Source organism: Ambystoma mexicanum, chromosome 2q (genome assembly GCF_040938575.1).
Source record: "Ambystoma mexicanum isolate Mex_15411 chromosome 2q, UKY_AmexF1_1, whole genome shotgun sequence".
Classification (NCBI taxonomy): domain Eukaryota; kingdom Metazoa; phylum Chordata; class Amphibia; order Caudata; family Ambystomatidae; genus Ambystoma; species Ambystoma mexicanum.
In genome coordinates, this window is record NC_090924.1 from 1,315,512,872 (window position 1) to 1,315,534,795 (window position 21,924).

The following is a 21,924-nucleotide window of genomic DNA, read 5'->3' on the forward strand; positions in this document are numbered from 1 at the left end:
TGGACGAATTATCCCACGGGACTCAAGGTTTTTGATGATCTCTGTAGGGACTCCATGGATGCGAGAGGCAAACGAAATAGCTTCACAAACACGGGAGTCATTCCAGGGTCCGTGGGAATTGTAGTATGGATCTTGGTGCGACCACAGTCGTGCGAGTCCACAGAAAAGATATCTTGGAAATCTAAGAACATCTTCTTCAACTTTTGCTTTTGCTCCAGAGTCTCACAGGCATCAGCTAGGTGGACTCGCTCTTCAACCGTTTGCCTGAAGCCTGGAAAAACTTCAGTTTTTTAAAATTCAAGTGGGAATAGTCGTGTCCGTCCCGGGATGGTGACCTCCTCTCCAATTTGAACATCAACTGCATACGGCAGCAATTGGGCTGACCAAAATGCTTTTTCAGAATCATCAAAGCACATGGGATTGCTCCCTAATCGGGACCAGGCCTTGTAATTTATCAGTTCCAAATTAATTGCAAACCGATTGAGAATGTCACTGCCTAAATAGAATGCAGCAGGGACATCTCGCATGACCCAACAATTATGTTCTATGCTATGTCACCTATAGAAATTTGGAGCATACACCTCAGGTGAAAACAGACTCCTTCCCCTTATTTAACTGAATAGAGAGGAACAATTGTTCTCTAATTTTCTGAATGTCAAATAAACATTGAGCTGGTTTCTCATCACTTTTGACTATAGAATTGGGATTTTCAGATTGTGAATCAGTATAAAATTTCAAAATATTTCCTTCCAGTGTGGAATGCCACTTAAAACTGGAAGGAATGATCTTCAGGAATGGAGAGGAGTTCCCATCACCAGTTTGTTGTCCTACAGCAATTACTGTCACATCAGGTAATGTTTATTCTGGAAATGAATGTCAATATGATCAGATTTTTGTTCAACCATGTGGCATGTGACATTTAAACTAACATGGTTGATACTCTGTTTTAATTTTATTGGCCTGTTAGTCTGAGCCCAGAGTACCTTATTAACGCAGTCTATTAGGGGACACAACCTGCAGAGGATGTCATTCCCTAGTAGACAAGGTGTTCCTTCTGTAGTCACCACTATGACTGGGTGTTTTACCTTGTGTCGCACAACTTTTATTTCCAAATCCGCTGTCCCATCGACAGGAATTTCAATCCCGTCAAAGTTCTGGAGTTGTCCAGAAAGAAGGGTGAGAGTGATCTGGTGTCTCTCGCCCCTTCCTGAATTTAGCTGCTCAAAAGCCCTTTTTGATAAAAGAGTGGCTTGGGATCCAGAGTCCACCAGTGCTGAAATTGTACATTGCCCTTGCACTTGAACAGGGGCATAGAATCTCCCCTCCTACTCCTCAAGTAGGCAAAGGTAATGGGAATATTGGGCGAGCTGGGTGGTAAACTTCTTTATTTTGGACTCTGACACGGTGGCGTTTTGGACAGTTTTCTGTGCCATAGTCTTGGGATGTGTAATAAGAATTTGACATGTTGAAATAGATTGGATATTGGAATTCCCTTTTTCCCCTAGTTCTGTGCTGCCCCTTTTTACCTGGAGGCAGTCACTAGGACCAGTTTGCGGGGAGTATCCCTCCTTTACTATTTTACTCTCAGAATGGCAATTCTGGGGTTCAGGGATGGGTGACTCTGAATCAGTCCCCACACCCACCCAGTCTTCATTCGTATCTCTCGGGACCCATTTTTCTTTGGGAGGAATTCCCCCGTCCCTGAAGGAAAAGATTGTTTTCCCAGAATCCTTTAAGGATTCTTCCCCTTCAAATTGGAGGACACTAACTTCCTCCCCAAAATGGGCCTTTTTGAGGTCTTTATTTCTTCTACCCACCCTCTGTTCCCTGGGTTGCAGATTTTCAGGGGCAGGAGATTGTATTTCTGGTTCTGGGGTGTCCAGGGGCTATGCGGCCCACTTTCCCCTGTGCCTTCTCCTCGGTAACCTGTGAATTATTGGGGTGCTCTCCCCGTCATTGTTTTGGGGTGCCAGACCCTGGGTTTGCAGGGTTCTGAGCCGTGTTGTTCATCTGAGGGTTCTGCTGAGCCCTCAACATGCGACCCATATCCTGTCTGAAGTCCTGGACCTGGCGCTCCAGTTGGGACACTCGGGGGTCTTTGTTCGTACCTATAGGTTTCACGGGAAGGGTAACTATCCTTTCTCCCAGAGGACCCTGGGTACTGGGGATTTTGATAACCCTCCACCCTTGGCCTCCCCTCTCCGGGATTGGGTTGCCTGGGCTCCTGCAGGTTGGGGTTTTGTGGATACCGGGGAAAGACACTTAGGCCAAGATTTGGGGGATTACTGCCCTCCTGAGGGAAGTTAATAGGGATGTTTCCTGGGGGGGGGTCCATACATACTCCGTGATAGGTTGGTTGCCTTTGTATCTGGGACTTACATAATCAGGAGAGTTAAGGGTCCATTGGGTGGATTACCTCCCTGACTGCACCCTGTTTCTGATTGGCCAGAAGGCCTTCTTGGCCTCTGATTTTGCAGGTTTTGTGTAGGTACATTTTTAAGCCCCCCCCCATTTCTAGGTCTAAAATGGTGCAACCTTTACCTCTGCCACCTTAGCAGCAGCTGGGGTGTTGGCTGGTTTGGAGCTTTTGGTCTGGTTTTTATTTTCTGCAGCTTTTTGGACTTTTGCGGGTAGCCTGCTCTATTACCCAGTCCAGAGATCTTTTATCATGGAATTCCCTCACCAGTTGGCTCATGATATATTTTTGGAGCGTATGAAAGTAGGTAGTGATAAACACTCTGCAATCCGTGCGCACCCTCTTAGTGGTTTGGGCAAAGGCATGTTTTGGCTCCTGCACAAATTCTCGTGAGGCCTGATCTTCTCCGCATTGCAGATTATAGGCTGCTTTGCGAGCCTCTTGGGGGTTTCTGTAGGCGGAAGAGTGTTTCAAAATGGCCATCCTGTAGGTGGACCATCTTCAATTTTTTTGGTCTTCCAGTCAAGCAAAGAAGCTGGAGTACTCTGGAGTGTACGTCCATTTAGCATACTCTATGCAGTTCCGGCTGTCTTTAAGGTGAAACGTGTCCACCATTTGTTCATAGAGTTCCAAATGCTCCCAAACAGAATACTTTGCGTTTTTGTGGTACGTGGTTATGAAATTCCTAATGGCCTTGATCTGCCTAATGGGGTCTTTTGCCATAACTCTCTTTAGTTTATTTGCTTTCTTTGGCCACGTCACCTGAGTCCACCCACCCTCAGACTCAGAGGCGCTACTGTTGGAGGACCCCTCCTTATCTTCTAGGCTCTCCCTGATCTTGTGAGCTTGGGAGGGGCTCGCAGAATGGTGGGGCCTAGTTTCATCTCCCCTGTGGTGCACAGGAGAGTAGTCTTTTGACTCTTCCCTGCTTCCACGGTTGGCAGAGGATCCCCCCACTGCCCTGATTGGGTGGAGGTCTTTAGAATGCTGTTTTTGGGCCTCATTTCATTCTGTCTTTCTACGAATTGAACCAACTGGTCCCTTTGGAGGTAGTAATTCTGCAGATCTAATTCCCTGACTTTCTCCTCATAGGGGACTCCATTATCAGAGACATCAGTCTTAATATTTCGGTAGCTGTACAGGGACGCCCGTCCATCACTTTCTGGGGGGTGCTGACCTGCCAGCTCCATTTTGCTCTGCCTATTTAATTCTACCGGCCTCATGGTTTCTGGCTCATGTGAACCAATAGACATGAAGTCAGCAGTGTACACAGTATTAAAGGGGTTTGAGTCCCTTCGTATAGAGGTCATCATACTATGATGAGGGTTGCCCTATCCCTCTCTACCTGTTCGGAGTCCCTCCAGTTCGTATTAAATCTAGCACCCTCTTTCTCCAACCTCGCTAGTTTCTCCTTCCCAGCCCCTACCTCTTGATAATAGTGAAAGTTCTGAGCCTTTGCTTAGCGATCAGGGCTTTACTGGACTCTATGACCCGCTATTGAGCTACCACCTGCTGGTGGAGCCCCTCTTTCTCCTCACAGAGGGCCTCATTATCTTTTTGTGCTGCCTGTATAGTTTGGGAACACTGAGACAATTTCTGTTACAGAAGGTGAACCTCCTTTTTCTGCATGTTTAGAGTCTCTATGGCCTGCTCTAACTCAAGTTGCATGTGTCTCCTATGTCCCATTAATTTTTCACATTCTTCTTTTATGCCAGTCAGTACCTGAAGGTCTGACTCCCTTCTCTCCAGGTTAGTTTCGCACTGCACATTTCCTGTTATGGGGTCCGTTTCTCCTGATACAGAGTGCCCCTATGTTCAGCCAGGTCGCCCCTTTTTTGTGTAATGGAGCCTAATTTCTGGTGCTCTTCATCAAATTCTGATTGAGAGTGGAGGTCTCTCATAATTAATTTATTATTTTCCTCTTCCATTGTTTTTATCTACTCTTGCAGCATGGTTATTTGTCTTGAGCAAACCCTATTATATGAACATTGTTGGGACTATTTGCATCTGGGATTCAGCCCTGTTATTATTTTTTGAACTGTGTTGGGATTCAACCCTGTTATTACTTACATCAGGATTAAATGACTTGGAACCAGAGTGCGCGTCTGACCTTCTTTTTCTACTTAATATTACAGGAGACCCGGGCTCCAGAGGCAGCAGCACTGGGGCTATTATGCCCCCACTTTGGAGAGCCATATTCATGGTTTCCTCCCCTCCCCAAATTGTGGGTAAGATTTGTGTTTGGAGGGGAGTTGGTTCCTGGTCTCCTGAATGAAACACTTGTGCCATCACTACAATAACCAGAATCCTTTGAGACTGAAATTGAATTAAATTGAAAAAAGTAATTAGCAACACCTGAAAAGGAACACAGCTAACACAGGCTCCCTGATGAGAGTTTGAGACTTGAAAGTACTTGGAGGAGTAGAACTAACTATTGTGCTTTGGAACTGTAGCAGTTGGGATTTAACCCTGGTAATTTTTGAACATTGTTGGGACTATTTGCATCTGGGATTCAGCCCTGTTATTATTTTTTTAACTGTGTTGGGATTCAGCCCTGTTATTACTTACATCAGGATTAAATGACTTGGAACCAGAGTGCGCGCCTGACCTTCTTTTTCTACTTGATGTTACAGGAGACCCGGGCTCCAGAGGCAGCAGCACCGGGGCTATTATGCCCCCACTTTGGAGAGCCATATTCATGGTTTTCCCCCCTCCCCCAATTGTGGGTAAGATTTGTGTTTGGAGGGGAGTTGGTTCCTGGTCTCCTGAATGAAACACTTGTGCCATCACTACAATAACCAGAATCCTTTGAGACTGAAATTGAATGAAATTGAAAAAAGTAATTAGCAACACCTGAAAAGGAACACAGCTAACACAGCCTCCCTGATGAGAGTTTGAGACTTGAAAGTACTTGGAGGAGTAGAACTAACTATTGTGCTTTGGAACTGTAGCAGTTGGGATTTAACCCTGGTAATTTTTGAACATTGTTGGGACTATTTGCATCTGGGATTCAGCCCTGTTATTATTTTTTGAACTGTGTTGGGATTCAGCCCTGTTATTGCTTACATCAGGATTAAATGACTTGGAACCAGAGTGCGCGCCTGACCTTCTTTTTCTACTATATGTTAATTGTAGACTCAGCTTCTGTTGACTCTCTTCCAGAGAGTCAACCTTTTCCCTACACTCCTCTTTCAATGCATCTAATTGGGCTGCTTGATCTGCATTATTTTGCTGTTGCAGAGCCAAGTACTCTTTTAACTGTTTGATATAGATTCCAGATTCTGTCTCAGAATCTTGGTTCTATTGCAATTTTTGTTCCACTAATTTTAGTTCAGTCTGGATTTTAGTTAAGAGTTCCGATTGATTTTGCGCAAGAGTTGTATTTTCCTCATGCTTTTCCCTCATCACTCCCATATGGAGATAAATGTAGGCCGTGATTCTAACACGTTTAATCTGCTCCTCTTTAATATTCGGACTCATGTACAACTCGCTCTAAGCTTCATGTAATAGGCCACCGTCCTGCCACATGTCCATGTCCATGGTGGTGACCTGTTGCATAATTTCTTCTAGCCAGACTTTTTCATCTTGCTCTGCCCATTCCCCTCTGACAAATAGCTTGTGCAGAAGGTGCTCCCTAGCTATATTGATCTATACTGTGGCCATTTTGGAAAGTGTCCTTTCTTTATTAATTTATTTATGCAAGTGTAATCTGTATTCTGTTGCTTTTTGTCTTGTTTTTGGGGTTGATTTAGCTTTAGTTTTATACACAGGCACGGTACTAAGGATTTTTGTTTTGGCGAGGCGCTTCAACAGCGTAACACAGTGTTCCAACCACGCAAAGCATCACTACCTTGAAGGTTAGCTTGCTTTGTTAAGCTGTCACGGGTGAATATTCAAACCCAATCTCCGGCACGAGCCGCCAATTTGTAAAGTATTCTAACCGGGCGTCAAACACCGGATCAGGACTTTTGACCTTAGCCTAGGATGTAGAACTCATTTAGAATACTTTCTCTTTATTTTCTGCGAATTCAAATTGAGCTGGTACGCAACCCGTCGCACACCCCCTTTTACAAATGCCCCGGGTCACAATGGACCATGAGCCAGGACGGTTGGTGGGAATAAAATATTTATTTTAATTTCAAAGGAAATCACACAATTTTTATGTTGGTCAGCAATCAGCAATGGGGTGATAATTACAATGAAAACTACTGAAATACACTTGGGTAACCTTCTACAAGAACATATCCAAAGCACACATGAATAAGAGCACCTTTTCAATTAGGGTAGATAGCACCGGAGTTAAGATTTCCCCGTGCAATGTTCCCTCAAATCCCTGAGTGGGTAGAAAGAAGCAGCAGGGTATCAGGCATATGAGGCGGCAAACAGAATTAAAATCCGACCTTCCCTCACAAAATAAAAGGCAAAAAACCCTTTGCAATGGCCTAAAATGACACTCAGATTTTGACAAATAATTAATATGTGTGTATAAATAATAATGTAAATATGTTTGATCACAGTGTCAGGGATGTTATATCATAAGCAATAATAAAGTAATGGAATCACAAAAGGCATACAGTTCAAAAAGCAACTTGAAATGAAAACACAGTGCAGCCAAATTCACACATTGAAAAGTTGCAATTTACACATTTGCAGTTTTAAATGTCAACAAGTTTCTTTAAAAAAAACAGGTGAAAAACACAGAATCGGAAAGCGGTTTTTAGGCACGTGAAAGATGCACATCACAAGGCCAATATAAAAGTGAAAGAGTGACTATAGCTGGATAATTGGATGAGATTTTCAAGGTAAAAAGCAGATTCGGTTTTGGTAAAATAAAACAATTAAGGTGAGAAAATCGGTTTTAAAGAAAAGACACATTTCACTTACACTAGATTTAATGTCTAGAAAAGAGGAACGCCATCCATGAATATAAAAGTTACGCTGCAGTTCTAACCCTTCACGCAGTATACCCCTTTACTTTATGGAAAATGAATTTATTTAATCAAAATATTGCTAAGGACTTACGATCTATGCAAGACAGAAATGAAGAGAAAAGTGGCGCTAATGCTTGGAGATCAAGGACAGGGTGCACAGAGAATTCTAACAGTTTTAAACAAGTTATCAGGGTATGAATAGAATTACTTAGAGAGTAGGACAAAGAAAAAGGGTCCAGATGGGATAGGCTATGTGTTTAAATGGGATGGGGAAATACTCACACTCTGCACTTGAGTTAGGGATTTGGGACAGTCAACCGGGTTCTGGACTTAAAAACTCAGTTCACAACACAGCGGGCACCCCTCACAGCAAACAGCTGGGCCAGTCTGGTCACTGGATGACAAGGGTACAGCGGGCATGCTGGTAGTTGGCAAGAAGCTGGTCTGGTCACAGGATGCTCTCCAAAAGGGTACCACAGCCTTTCCCCTTTGTTTTTGGGATTTTTAGTGGGGTTTCTGGATCAATGGCCTTGCTGGGATAGGGTCAGCAATGCTTTGGCCTGGCAGTAGGGTCTGGAATCTTGCAAAGGTGGATCTGGAAAGGTCTGGATACACAGGCACTGGAAATTCAAGTGAGAGTGTCCCTGTGAGCTCTCACCCTTTATATAAAAGCGGGTGACATCACCGGGTGTTTTGATGGGCAGAACTGAGCTAGACCTACCCCCAAGAACCGGATAGGTCAGCCAATGTTGGTTGCCTCCTTGCCTCCTTTTGGAGGGGACTCAGTTTATGGGTTTGTGTTTTTATGAGGTGCAAAGCCTTCCCACAGTTCTTTTTGCCAAAAATCAATCTTAACATAAAATACACATTTGTACAGTTGTGGCACGTTCGCAAATTACATAGGCAGATTACATATTTAATACAGAGCATGGTGTTCCCACTCCCAGGTATGTACGTCATTGTTTCGCCCTTTTAATGTTTTTTTGCGATTTTAGTGAGAAGTGCTTCACCCAAAATCCCACAATTCTAGGTGTGTGTGAATATTATAATAGGGCATATTTCTATTAATTTGTACTTTTACCATTATTCATATTTTCCTGAGGTTTGCGTCCCATACATGATATGGACGGCCACAATATCTTGTTTAGAAGCCACAAAAATCACTTTTAAACTGTACAACCTTTACATTACTGTGATGTCCGGTTACAGAATTAACAGTCTTAAGTTTATTAATCAAATAGTATTTTGAGCCAAATGGGGCTGGCCTTTATCCTTCAACTGGTACCATTTTTTCAGGCTACCAGCAAATGTCAACTTAGTCCAGGGATATCATGGAGTGTTTCTTTGGAGCTCCTTGGTTTGAGTGGATGATTGTTGTCACTTCCAGAAGTCACACGTAGGTGTCCCAGATCTACTGTCTCAAGCTGAAGCCCAGACAGAAGTCTGGCGAGCGTGGGATGTTTCTTTCTCTTGGCCTATTCAGAGTTTTAAAGGGCATAATTAGCCTGTAAGTGTCCCCGAATCTAGTGTGGCTTCTTTTGGGGGGAAGGCCTCTCCTGTTGCTAGCAACCACCCAAGCAGAAAACCTGTTTGGCTAGTTCCACAATGCAGCCAATGCCTATTGTTCTGCATGAGAATCATTTCTGTTGAAACAAAACATCCCATCTATGTTTTCACACAAGACCCCCCTGACATTCCTAGTCAAGAAAAGGGCATTATTCAACATTGTACTTTTAAAACAGGCATTTTTCTTGGTTTGCAAAAACACATTTTGTCACGTGGTGCATGCTGCTGGGATTTCCCTTTCAAATTCAGTTTTTCTCTGTCATCTGGACTCCAAACATTGTTTTGCAGCCCTAGCTAGTTTCATTGATACAGCAATCTGTTCAAGACATATGTCCACTTAAATTGACATATGCCCTTAGAGCTAGGGTTTCTTCTGAAGCAGTGATTTCTGACATTGTGTAGCCCAAATGTCAAGCGTATTTCCGTACGGCTGAAAGTAAAGCTTCTATTGATTTCCTGGATCTGGTCTGACACAGCCTGCCATTCAGGAATAAGGCTCTCTTCTGCTGGAGCACAATCTGAATATGGATGGGCATGGCAGGGCCTCACTGATAAAAGCAGAGTAATGTAGAACAGATGCAAAGAGCATCAAAGCGGCATCATTTTAAATGTAAAATATTTCCCCTTTTCAATGGGAAACTTTGGGCTAACAGCAAAGCAGCGCTGCTTTTTCACTCCACTTCTATAGTACACACCAGAACACACCCTGGCAGCCTTTCTTGGTGTGCTCCCGGTTCCAGCTTGCCCAAAGATACTTAGCAAAACAGTAGAGCCATCCTTTTGTAGCTGCAAAACGCAGTTTCGAAGAGAGGCAGTGGTGCTCAAAGAAGCCTGCGCAGCCATTTTGCTGTTAACTGCTGAAGTGCAGCTTGGTTTTGGATGGGAATTCTGCTGAGTGTGTCAATGTATCCCACAATACATGGGAATGGGACTTGAGTATAGCAGTCCATACTGCAAAAACGTATATTTTTTGCAGTTGGGTTTCCCCGAAAAAGAATACTGGTGTAATAACTGTTTTTGAAGCAGTAAGGTAGACATTCAGGAATTTATTGAAATACCACCTTTTGGGGTGATGACATGTTGGATTGATTATTTCCAACCATTTCCCTGGTATCACCAATGTTTAGGGGTGCCACAGTTTCACAAGTGCACCAGGGACACTAACGAATGATTACAGTGTATTAGACTTAAAATCAAAAGTGATCCACTCATATGGAATCCCGGGTTATATATTGAAAACAGGTGGACTAAGTACACATACATACACCAATATTTAGTCTGTAAACTCAGTGGCATGGTGATTAGGGAAAATGGTGGTGGATTCAGCATTTTGTATGTAAGTGAAAAATTGGATAATCTATATGTTTTTTGTCTGCAGAAGTCCGCTCCTGAAGAAGGAAACGCGTAGATCATGAAGGTTTTATATTTGAACATGCGCAAGAACATTTTACAAAAAGATTATTGGACGATTCGTATGGAATTCAAAAATATGCTCTCTGATTTGGAATTGTAAAATTGTATGTTAAACTCTTGTAATTTTTCTAAGAAGAAACTAAGTTTTTGGCAGCATTAAGGTTTGCAGAGGACAGGAGTGTCCACAGTGTGGACACTATATATTGATATTCTTGCGAATTTTCAAATGGGGTGCAGATCCGCGAAGAAGGTCAAGGACAGGAGGAAAGGGATTCTGGGGTACACATTGCAGAACAGCATGGGTGGCCTGCTTTTCTGGTGTGCATTCCTGCTGGATTTCTATGGAGCAATCTGTGTGAGTGAGCTTGCAGTAAAGGGAGGAATAGGGCAAGCTAGTAATGGCAATGGTGCAGTGGAGGAATTTTCTGTTGGAGCAGGACAGAATGTGCTTCAAAATCCCAAGATCAAAGAGAGACCAATGTGGCCAAGGTGCTAGGAACAGCACTGGTTAAGTGTGTTATTAGTGCAAGTCACCAGGCTAGAGGTGGGCAAGAGGGGAGTGCGCTCATTTACTGGTATGGTTTGCCAGTTCAGCAGCATCATGGGAGATGTCTGATGGTAGCAGGGCTGCATGCCAAAGAGTACCGCATACACACTTGGGATTGGTGTAGCATCAATGGCAGTTTTCACCCAGGACGTGATCATGAAGTAGGAGTGTTGGAAATCGAAAGGGGTTTACGACTTTGTGGGTCCCAGCGACAGAGATGCCACAGAAAATCCCTCTGCTGGGCATTGACCTACAAAGCAGCCTCGATTCTTAGGTCTCTGGGGGCCCAGGGGAAGTTTCCCTCCACTCTGTTCCCATGCCACAAGCAAAGGGCTGTGTTGCCTTGAGGAGGGGGCTTTTGACCCTAGCAGGGCTGGGGATGTGCAATAGGAACAAATGGAAAGGCCACAAGAGTGTAAAGGAGCACCTGCTCCCAGATAATTTTTCCACCATCTGTAATTGTTTTATGGCACAGGGGAGCAACATGTGACTCAGCCAGCATGGCCACCCTGCATCAGAGGCAATAGCATGAAGCTGACATTCCAACAGAGCAGAATAGGCACTTAGGGCAGCATGAAGATGTGTGTGGTTGGATAGCATGCTAAGGTTACTACTGCTACATGCAGGTCCGTAGTGTTGATGGGAGGGCAACAGCCGACGGCCATGGAGTGGCAGTTCCTGATGTCTCACCTCATTAAACCAATTCATCCACCTCCAGTTTGGAGTCTGCTCGTCACATGGTGGAGCCAGGCAGGACACCCTTGGAGGGTTTGACTGTGCAAGGGCTGACATGTAGTTCTGGTCAGCTGACATTTCCGGAGGTTGGCAGGCGGGAGGGCTGAGGACGGGGTCAGCTAGCATGCAGGGTGAGGTGGCAGCTCTCTCCTCCAGAATCCAGCCTCCTGGCAATGCCTAATAGGAGTCACCACCTTGGTGACAGGTGGGCACAGGTAGCAGTCAAAGGAATCGTTACCTGATTAGTTGGTCCTCTTAACATTGAGTTAGTTTGCTGACTTATTTAACCCAAAACCTATGTGAAGTGCCTTTATTGCCACTTGTGTTTTCTATATATGTATGTATCCGCAATAAAAAAGAGGGTGGTCTTCCCACCAAACCAGCACAAAGTAATGGTAGAGGGGGAAGAGCTTGAACACATTGCCTGGGCCAATGTAACCAGCAAAACAATGAAGAGGGCAGAAGGCAAGGGAGCAGCACCCATAATCCAGTCACCTACTGTAGGCGAGGGCAGCCAAGGGAAGGTGTACAAGAAGCGTTCATGGGCAGGAATGCCAAGAACAAGCTGGAGAGGCTCACTGTGAAATGAGTAACAAACCATGTAAGATGTGCCAGGAGCAAGGATCACAGATTCCCTCAAAATGAGAGAAGTACTCTCTCTCTATCTCTCTCTCTCTCTCTATAGATATGTATATATATATATATATATATATATATATATCATTAGGAGTTCTTGGTGGAAAAATGGAAACTGGATTTTATTGGATTGGAAGAATAGTGTCTCAATCAGAATGTTGAAATGTTCATGCCCAAGTACACCTTATGTGGCATGGAGAATAGTGTTTTTCTGGTGGAAGTGAGAGTGACAACATTGCTTATGGACACTTCCAGAGCAGGGAGTCGATGCAGGGTGTACGGTCAGCATTCATCAGCCTGTATGGTCAGCATTCATCAGCCAGTAACACCCAACTAGTCCTCACTAGTGGATGTCTTCTGCCTCAAAGACTGTCTAGAGTTGATCAAGTCTTGGATGATGGCTGCTACATTAAAATGTAATTCAGTAAAGACTGAGATTGTCCTCTACTCCTCTGGTGTGGAAAACGGTACTCTTCAATACTGGTTGTCTATTCTGTTCATGGATCATGGGTGGTTTTCCCCAATTCCATTACCCTCAACTCATTTTTTTGGGACCTGCCTAGTCCCTGCTCCCAGATCTCTGCATTCCAGTAGAGCTAGAAATCACTCTAGTGTTGTCCATAATATGTCACTTACACCAGCAACAACATATCTTGCCTCACTTTCTCTAGAGCCCTGTTAATCATGACAACATATTCAGTTTCTAGACCTCAAGGTGAAGGAATTCACCTCTGGCATTGGGTCCACACCTCCCACACAATTTGAATAGTAACTTTCCCGTTGCAATCATGGCTCGATTGCCAGTATTGCACTGCGCTGCAATAATGATCAGGCCCTGCTTATTCGACCAGCCAGGATACCGAGCCCCGCTTTGCCATCCCATTCCCCACTTGACTGAGGCCACCTACAACATACCGAAGGCCGCAACAAGCTACCTTAAAAATGACCAATTTGTTTTGACTTTGGAGAGATGTCCTGTGTGCCACCTATCTTCCTACTGCTCCACAGTGATTGGCCTCTGATGTCCACTAAGAGCCAGTAGCAAGGCCAACAGGCGTAAGCTGGCCCATGCATATGAAGGACTCATTCCAAGGCCACTGTCTTTTCCTGTCCGTGGCTGCAGGAGCTGCGAGCCTACGGTGTCTGCTTGCATTACCTCAATGTAAAATCAGTAAGAACAGTAAGAACCTGCATGCACTACAGCAAGAAGACATGACACCTAGTCATTGACCACCGTTATGCATATGAACATACTTTCCTGTGTCCTTGCATGGTGTCATAACCCCAACTTATCATGCAGCTCCGACTACCACTCACACGTGCATGTGTGTGCTGTATCCTGTTGTTGTTCCATATTCAAGAAGTACCCCTGCTCACTGGCATCCAGTTTCCTTACACTGCTCCCCTCTAAAAGTCACGCTCCACTGCTCTACGCTGTCACCTACATGATCAGCACTTAGAAGTGCCAATGTTGCAGTATTTATTTGTTGCCCACCCCCTGATCATTATCTTAAAGTATCTTTACTGTATTTAGTCAACCCTACTCCTCCTGTACTTCAAATTGCCTTGCTGTATTGCTGGCTGTTGCCCCAATTGATTCACATCTAAATGTGCCAGTATTGTATTGATTTTTGCCCCTCATTTAGATATGTATCTTAAAGTGATTATACTGTACTGCCCCAGTGGCCCCCTATTTGATTAGCACAATGGCACCAGTACCTAACTCGTGTTCAAGCGGGCATGAGTTGGTCCGCACTTAGCTATCCACTACCTGACTTGCATTAAAATGCCTGTGAGGTACTACACGCTGTAGCATAAACTGTAATGCCCTTTGACTTGCAGATTTACTCATAGATGGGCCTTTCATGCAATTGATCTCTCTTTTGTGTCCCCTTAGACAAGTCACATTTAGACTAACAAGACTGCATAGGAGTCCCTATCCACTGCACCTTGTAAACCGCCTTACAGAATACTGTTACTATGCACCGCTACACCACTAGTCCCAGTTCTACCACAGCCTGGCTGTATCTGGAGATGGATAACCAGAAACCAATGACCTGCTCCACTACCTCCTCTCACTAGGACAGACCTACCACTAAACTCCCTGTAACTCTAAAAATGTCTATTAACCAGATGTGCATACAATCCCGCCCACACGCTTCCTTCCTTACACGCAGCACCAAAACCTCATAGCCCATAGACAACCTAAGCACCCACCCATTCCTAGCCAACTCAAGCCCCTGATCACCCAGATCACCACCTTCTCAAGCATGCCTAGCACTAATCATCCATGCAAACTGGTCACTGGGAACCTCAGACTGTTACGCTCACCTGGTCTCTGCGGGGACGTTGAGGCACGGTTGGCGCACTCCCTGGATTTGGCTTCCCTGGATATTGCTTTACCCCCAGCTGCGGCGATTTGGTCTAGTCAGGTTGCTGGAAATGCCCTGTTATTTAGCAAAAATGCTTCTCTTCAGCAGGGGCACTATAGACGGACTCAGTTGCTTCACTGACCTGTATTCACAATGGCCCAGACCGGCTGCGATCAATCCTCATGGAAGCTGAGTGTTGATAACAATGATTATTGTCTGTATGCTTCTATAAAGTCTTTGCCAATGATTATTGTCTGTATCCTTAATAATGTCTTTCTTTTCCCCAATAGGTGTTGAAGATGGCTCTGCTGAGTCGCGTTGCTGACAGTGTACCCACGCGGTGTCAGAAAAGAATAGAGCAGACCCCACTAGAAGGTAAGTAGGGTTTCTAAATGAAACGCAAGGCTTAGGTGTTGCATAGCCAAGCGTTAAATATTTATGCGATTTCTAACCTTGTACCGCAAGGATGCCTGACGAGAAGGAGACTTCTGTGTGGATGAAGACTCCGACAGGTGAGGAAGATGCGCACAACAGAAGATGGATTTGAAGACAGGTAAGTTGCGCGCTGGAGATACTGGCGTGGAGCTCGTAGTACTTCAAGCGGTGGTATGGCTGGTTTCAGGTGAGGTGTTCGTTGAAGATGTACAGCTGGAATCAGGTAAGTGCGCACCGAAGATGTGAAGCTGGAATCAGGTAGGTGTGTGCCGAAGATGTGAAGCTGGAATCAGAAGATGCAGAGCTGGAGATAGGTAAGAGCTTCAGACGGCAGTAAGCGTTACGCTGCATACAGCAGATTAACGCAAAGCCTCAACATGCGGGTGGGGCCGGCTTAAATAGTCTGGCCTTAGCCACTCCCCTTTAGCTCCTCCTTGTTGCCCCACCTCACCACTCCCATAGCTGATTGCACGTGCCTTCCAATGCTTTCTAAAGACCACGCCCGGCCTGGATACACGTGTCTTGGATCCAAAGTGTGCAGAGCACACTTTCTTATGAGCCTGGCACCTTTGGCCAAAGGCGCTAGGACAGGGTCCATTTGGACCCTTTTAAAGGAGGAAATAAGGGCCCTTGGTTAGTGGCCATGACACAGACTAAGGTCTCAACTAGCCATATGCCAGCAACTGCCTTCAACTATGACTCAAGCCACCACCTGGAAAAATACACACCCTAATTTAAGAGCCTACCACCACAACACTAGGAATGATCGTCAACTTCCCATACCAATCACTCATTGCAGCATGAAGGTCACTACCCCTAACCTAAAGGCCACTAGCGGTAGCCATCATGATACTACATCTAAGTCCACTGATACCTTCAAGGTACGAAACCTCCCGGCACAATTTCTCTTGAAGCCCAATCCCATTATCTCATCTCCATCAAAACTAACTACACTGTCTGCCTTAGCCATAATACCTAACTCTACCAGCCTTGATGCACATTCCAAACTCTGAAATTAATCTGCCCCTTAGAGAGAACGTGAACCCCGAAACATCCACAATTAAGGGTGGTCTCTTAAATGCTTGATCGCTCCCAGCACATGCTTTTGATATTGCTGACCACATCAACCTAGACTTCTTAGCTAGAACCGAAATCTGGCTCCACGCAGCAGCTGGCCCAGCACTCTCCATGGCCATCCCTGAAAATTACACTAACTTCAGGACAGATAGTGAAGGCTCCAAGGGAGGAGGAGTAGCATTGATTGCTAAAAACCATCTGTGCATAAGAGAAATACCTAATCAGTCGTTCCTTTCGGGTGAACTACTCTCCATTGAACTGTCACTTACCACTACCCTCACCTTGACCCTCCACCTCATTTATAGTCCACCAGAACCAACACTCTCCTTCGAGGAAGATATTGCACAACTCCTCACATGGAATACCAAGCCATGCTTGCAAATTTTATTGTTGGGTGATCTAAATCTAGGTCTCAGCGATCCCTCCCACAACAGCACCCTAGCTGTAGCCAACACTATTACAGCGCTAAACGTCTCTCACCATGTCAACAACCACACCCACATCAAAGGTAGAACTTTGGACTGGCTGGCAGATCTTAACTGTAACATTAAGATCCCTCTAAGACATCATGTCCATGGACCGACCATCACGTCATTTCCTTCACCATCCAGCAGAACCTCATCATAGACATCTCCTCAACCCAAGCACTACCCCCCCTCACTAGAAATAAATGCAACATCACAGCTGAGAAACTACTACCCTTGATGCACACTATCACTGATTTCATATATACCTCTAGCATTGACCCATCCACTATGGTAGAGCTATATCACCAAACCCTCCTAGAGGCCATTGACAAAGTAGCACCTATGAGCATGCACAAAGCCAAACCACTTGCCCACCTAAACTCATGGTACACCCCTAACCTCAAAACCATGTGCAGCAACAAGAGAATAGCTGAGACAAACTGGAAACAATAGCCCACTCATTCCAACAAAGAGAGCTTTAATTTCACCTCTAAAAACTACAAACAGGCCATCCTCCAAACCAAATGTTCCACCTACAATGAGAGAATTACCAAAGCCAACTCTGGAACTAAAGAACTTTTCACTATTTTATGAGAATTAGAATCACCAGTGCCACCACAAGAATCTTGCCTCAAAGACATGACCAGGTGCACAGCCATTCAAAAAGCCCTCCTGGACAAAATCACCTTTTTACAATAAAAAATCGAATTAAAAAGGCAGAATCTAACACCTGGCCTATCCATTCAGATGCCTACTTATACCCCTCAAAACTCCAATACTAAATTCGAATTTTCCCCAGTCTCCATGCTTGAAGTATCAAAAATCATCACAAGCCTCAAACCATCAAGATGTCAAGGCGACATCTGCCCAGCCGCACTCATTAAAGACACACTAATAAATGCCTTATTTGAAACAAGTACTATTCAAACCAACCTTAAAGATGCGTGGGTCCTTCCGATGCTCAAAAAATCCATTTTAGATCTGAGAATCCTGACAAACTATCGTCCTATAAGTACAGTACTGTTCCTACTCAAAATATTGGACTTGGCAGCTCACTCGCAAATCCAAAACCACCTAGAAACCAACAACCTCCTTGGCCTTCACCAATTAGGCCCCCGGCCAGGATATGACTCTGAATCAACCCTTCTAGATCTAAAAATTCAAATGGATGAGATTAAAGACAAGGGCAATTTAGCTCTCCTCCTCTTACTAGACCTCTTTCATGGTCATGAGGTCAGGGGCACAGGCATGCAGGGGTCGCATGCACAGGAGACCTGGGTGGACACTGTCCTGGCGCCTTTGGCGCCAGGCTCATTAACAATAGTAAACAAGAACATCCATTTAATACCAAAATACTTTTATTATGGACATAGCACTTCAGATGCATGAACATTCCATCCATTAAGCAGGATGCATTAACCTTGAACATTCCATCCATTAAGCAGCTCCAAGTGTATTCTTGGGTGTGGCTGCTAATGGATTGCCTTTGCATGCCTAATCGGTGTGCCCACGATCTCAGCTATATAAGCTGACCCGATCCAAAAGACAGACGCTTCGCGTTATTTTGCACTTGCAAGCAACGTAACGCTCACCGTCGTCTGAGGTCAGACTTACCTTTGAAGATCCTGCTTCCTGGACATCCTTCTTCCTTCCAGCATACTTACCAACTGGGGGAAGCTGTCCTTACCTGTACATCTCTCCAGTGAACCAAGTATTCATCTTTACACTTTCCGGAATGCCGCAATCTTCATCTTGGCACCGCAGCACGACACGCTCCATCATCGACAGCAGCGCATGAAAGGAAAAACAGAAGACAATCTTAGACATCGAAGAAACAGTCATTTTAAGGTTGCGCCTCCGCAGAGACCAGTTGAACGTAACAACTCTCAGCTGTCTTCGACCTAGTCAACCACAATATACGCTGCAAACATCTTGCTTCGGCAGCCCACTGTTCAACCAAAGCTATTCTATGGATGCAGTCCTTCCTATCCAACAGAACTATAAGGGTCTTCGCCCCTACCGCAGCAGCAGAGCCTGCCCCAGTCTCCTAAAGAGTTCCACAAGGATCCTGCGTTTCCCCTACACTTTATAATATCTTAACAAAACCTCTATTTGACCATCTGGATGACCTGGGTGTCACATACACTAACTATGCCGATGACACCCAAATCCTCATACCTATTACAGGCACCTACGACATAGACACTAAACTACTAAACGAAACTTACCAAACTATCCAGGTTAAAATGGCTACGCATGGCTCATGCCTAAATGACAAAGAAAACAAACTACTCCTCATAGGCTCACAAAACCACCTAAATAAACTAGACGACCACTTCAAATCTGCCTAAATAAACTAGACAACCACTTCAAATCCTTCGCTATTGATGGCATTACTATTAAAGTCTCCAAGGTGTGGAAACAGAGAAATTGACATGAGGCAGGGAAGCCCAAAAGGAAACACACCAACACAGGTTACAAAGGACATACAAAGCGCTTTATTTCAAAGTTACAAAGTTACCAAAGTCAATTGACATGCGAATAGCTATTCGGCTCTCTGACTAACACACGAACCTTCAACGTTAGGTTCGCACTGAAAGTGGGAGAGACCGATCATCGGGATGCTTGGGTTTTTATACATTTAGTACTGCATTGGCCAGCCCTCTTACAAGTTAACCATTTCTGGAACCATGGCTAGGGTTCGTAGCCAGGTCGAACACACAATTTCCATACATTAGATCAGTTCCGCTGATACGGTTACATATTTACACATAGGTTAAACAGAGGACAGGGTCTTAGTTCATGACCCTAACAAGTAGCCTGCGGACATATTATTCATTCACGTGTGCGAAGGTCACCATGGCCGAAGTCTTACTCGAAATGTCATTCGGCCTCCATTTTGTGATTCAGGGTGACTTCCACACTGCAAGAGTACCTAAAATGGCGGCTAGATCCAAGATGGCGGCTTACACGATACATTAAGGTCAAGACCTTGCCGCGGAACCTATGTACATAGTATCCTTTAGACAGCTTGGCGTAGGCCAACATACATTTAAATGATGCGATTGGGGTTATAATATTATATCGATTTCCACAGACCCTCCTTTTGGACTATGCCAAGTGCTAAAACATTATTTCCTAATACTTTTGAAAATACTTAAGGGCATTAGCATCCATAGGTTCCGCATCATTGTCTGAAATGTCAATAGCCATAAAGTTGTTCATAAGAACTTCTTGCAACATGAATTCTTTAGATGCTGTCTTCGGGGTATATATTCTACGCCCTATTGCTTGTTGGTTTGTTTGTTTGTTTATTTATTTATTGTGCGCACCAGACCCTAGGGTAGCAGGGCGCAAGAGAACAAGGAGGTTTACAGCTTAGTTAACGTTTACAGGTTACAGATTAGTTAACGTTACAGGTTACAGGCATAGTGGACATTTCGAATCTGCAGGGTAGGGCAAGTGCAAGTGCAGATAAGGCGTAGCTAAACAGTCAAATCTATGGCGATCAAACAATAAAAGCAGGTTAGTACAAACATTATAAGAAGACGTTACGTATAAAGTGACATACGCTATGTCGCATTCTCAATAAGCCATTTTATGGTGTTCTTTCTGAAGTTATTGAAGGTTTGGTCAGATCTGAGTGCAAGGGGTAGGGAGTTCCATAACTGTGCTGCCTTAACTGGGAAGCTGGAACCTCCAATGGAGGCTAGTTTGAATCTGGGCACTAGGAGGCAGTTGGGGCTGGCTGTCCTTGTGAGTCTCGTTGGATTTTTCCTGTTGAAGCGTTCTGAGAGGTATCGGGGAGCTTTGTTGTTTAGGCATTTGTGGATAAGGGACGCAGATTTAAGGTTGATTTTTTCTTGGGTGGAAAGCCATTTGTGTTTTCGTCTTATTTCTGAAATGTGTGCACTTCTGGGGATACTTAGGGCCGCTCTAAGTGCATTGTTTTGGAGCACTTGGATTCTGTGGATGATTTGTTTGGTAGTCCCTATGTAGAGGGCGTTGCAATAATCTAATTTCGATAAAATGAGGGCTCTAGCTAGAATAAGACAGCTGTCCTCTGAAAGGAATGGTTTCCCAGCTCGTATTAACTTGCATGTATAGGCAGTGGATGATGACAGTGAGTTCACCTGTTTGGTGAAAGATAGTGTCGCATCAAGGTAAAAACCTAGGGTTTTTACTTCTCTGGCGACCTTGATAGTGTTACCATCGATGATGAAGGCGGAGTAGTTTTGGTTAAGTTTGGAGATACGGGCTGCCGTGCCCAGGATGATGAGCTCTGTTTTGTCATCGTTCAAGCATAGGCCATGGTTGGCCATCCATGCTTGAACGATGCTATAGACTCTATTCACCAGAGCCAGATCTTCGACGTAATCCCCAGTAAGTGGTAAGAGAATCTGAGTATCATCTGCATAGTTAGTGTAGGTGATACCCAGATTATCAAGATCGTCAAAGAGTGGCTTGGTGAAGATGTTATAGAGTGTCGGCGAGACGCAGGATCCCTGGGGCACTCCGCAAGTGATTGGGATAGGGTCTGCTGCCGCTGCGGGGGAGAACACCCTCATAGTCCTGTCACTAAGAAATGATTGAATCCAGACTATAGCCTCCTCTGAGAAGTGGGCAGCCGAGTCCAAGTGATTACATAGGACTTTATGGTCCACCAGATCAAAGGCGGCTGAAAGGTCTAGAAGGAGGAGGAGAGCTAGTTTTCCCTCGTCTCTGAGTGAGTCTATTTGGGCTTTTAGGTCGATAAGGGCAGTCTCTGTGCCGTATTGCGGACGGAAACCGGATTGGCGGGTGCCGAGGAGATGGTTCATCTCAAGGAAGTTCTGGATTTGGGTGTATGCTACCTTGTCTAATATTTTTAGTAGGAAGGGAACCGTGGTGATGGGCCTGTAGTTGGTAGGAATGTTGGGGTCCAATGTTTGCTTTTTTAGGAGGGGGAGTACCCAAGATTCCTTTAGGTTGCGGGGGATGGTGCCCGTAGTAAAGGAGGCATTGATAAGTTTTGTGATAAAGGGGGCTAAATCCCTAGCCGCATCCTTGATCAGTTGTGCGGGGCATTGGTCGCCTTTGCAATTAGAAGGTTTGAGAGTCAAAATGGTCTTCTCTACCTCAATTACTGAGACCTTGGAGAAACGGAATTGGGTGGATTCTGGATTGCGCTCATAACTTGGGCACAACATCCCCCTATCATTCCGCATATACTCGGGAGGCATTGAAAACAGCAGCAAAGGAATAACAGAGTCCCAAAAATACCTAAAATAACAGAAAGCACCTTCCACCCCCAAGATCGTAGAGAATCCCAAAACCAAGTACTAAGGCT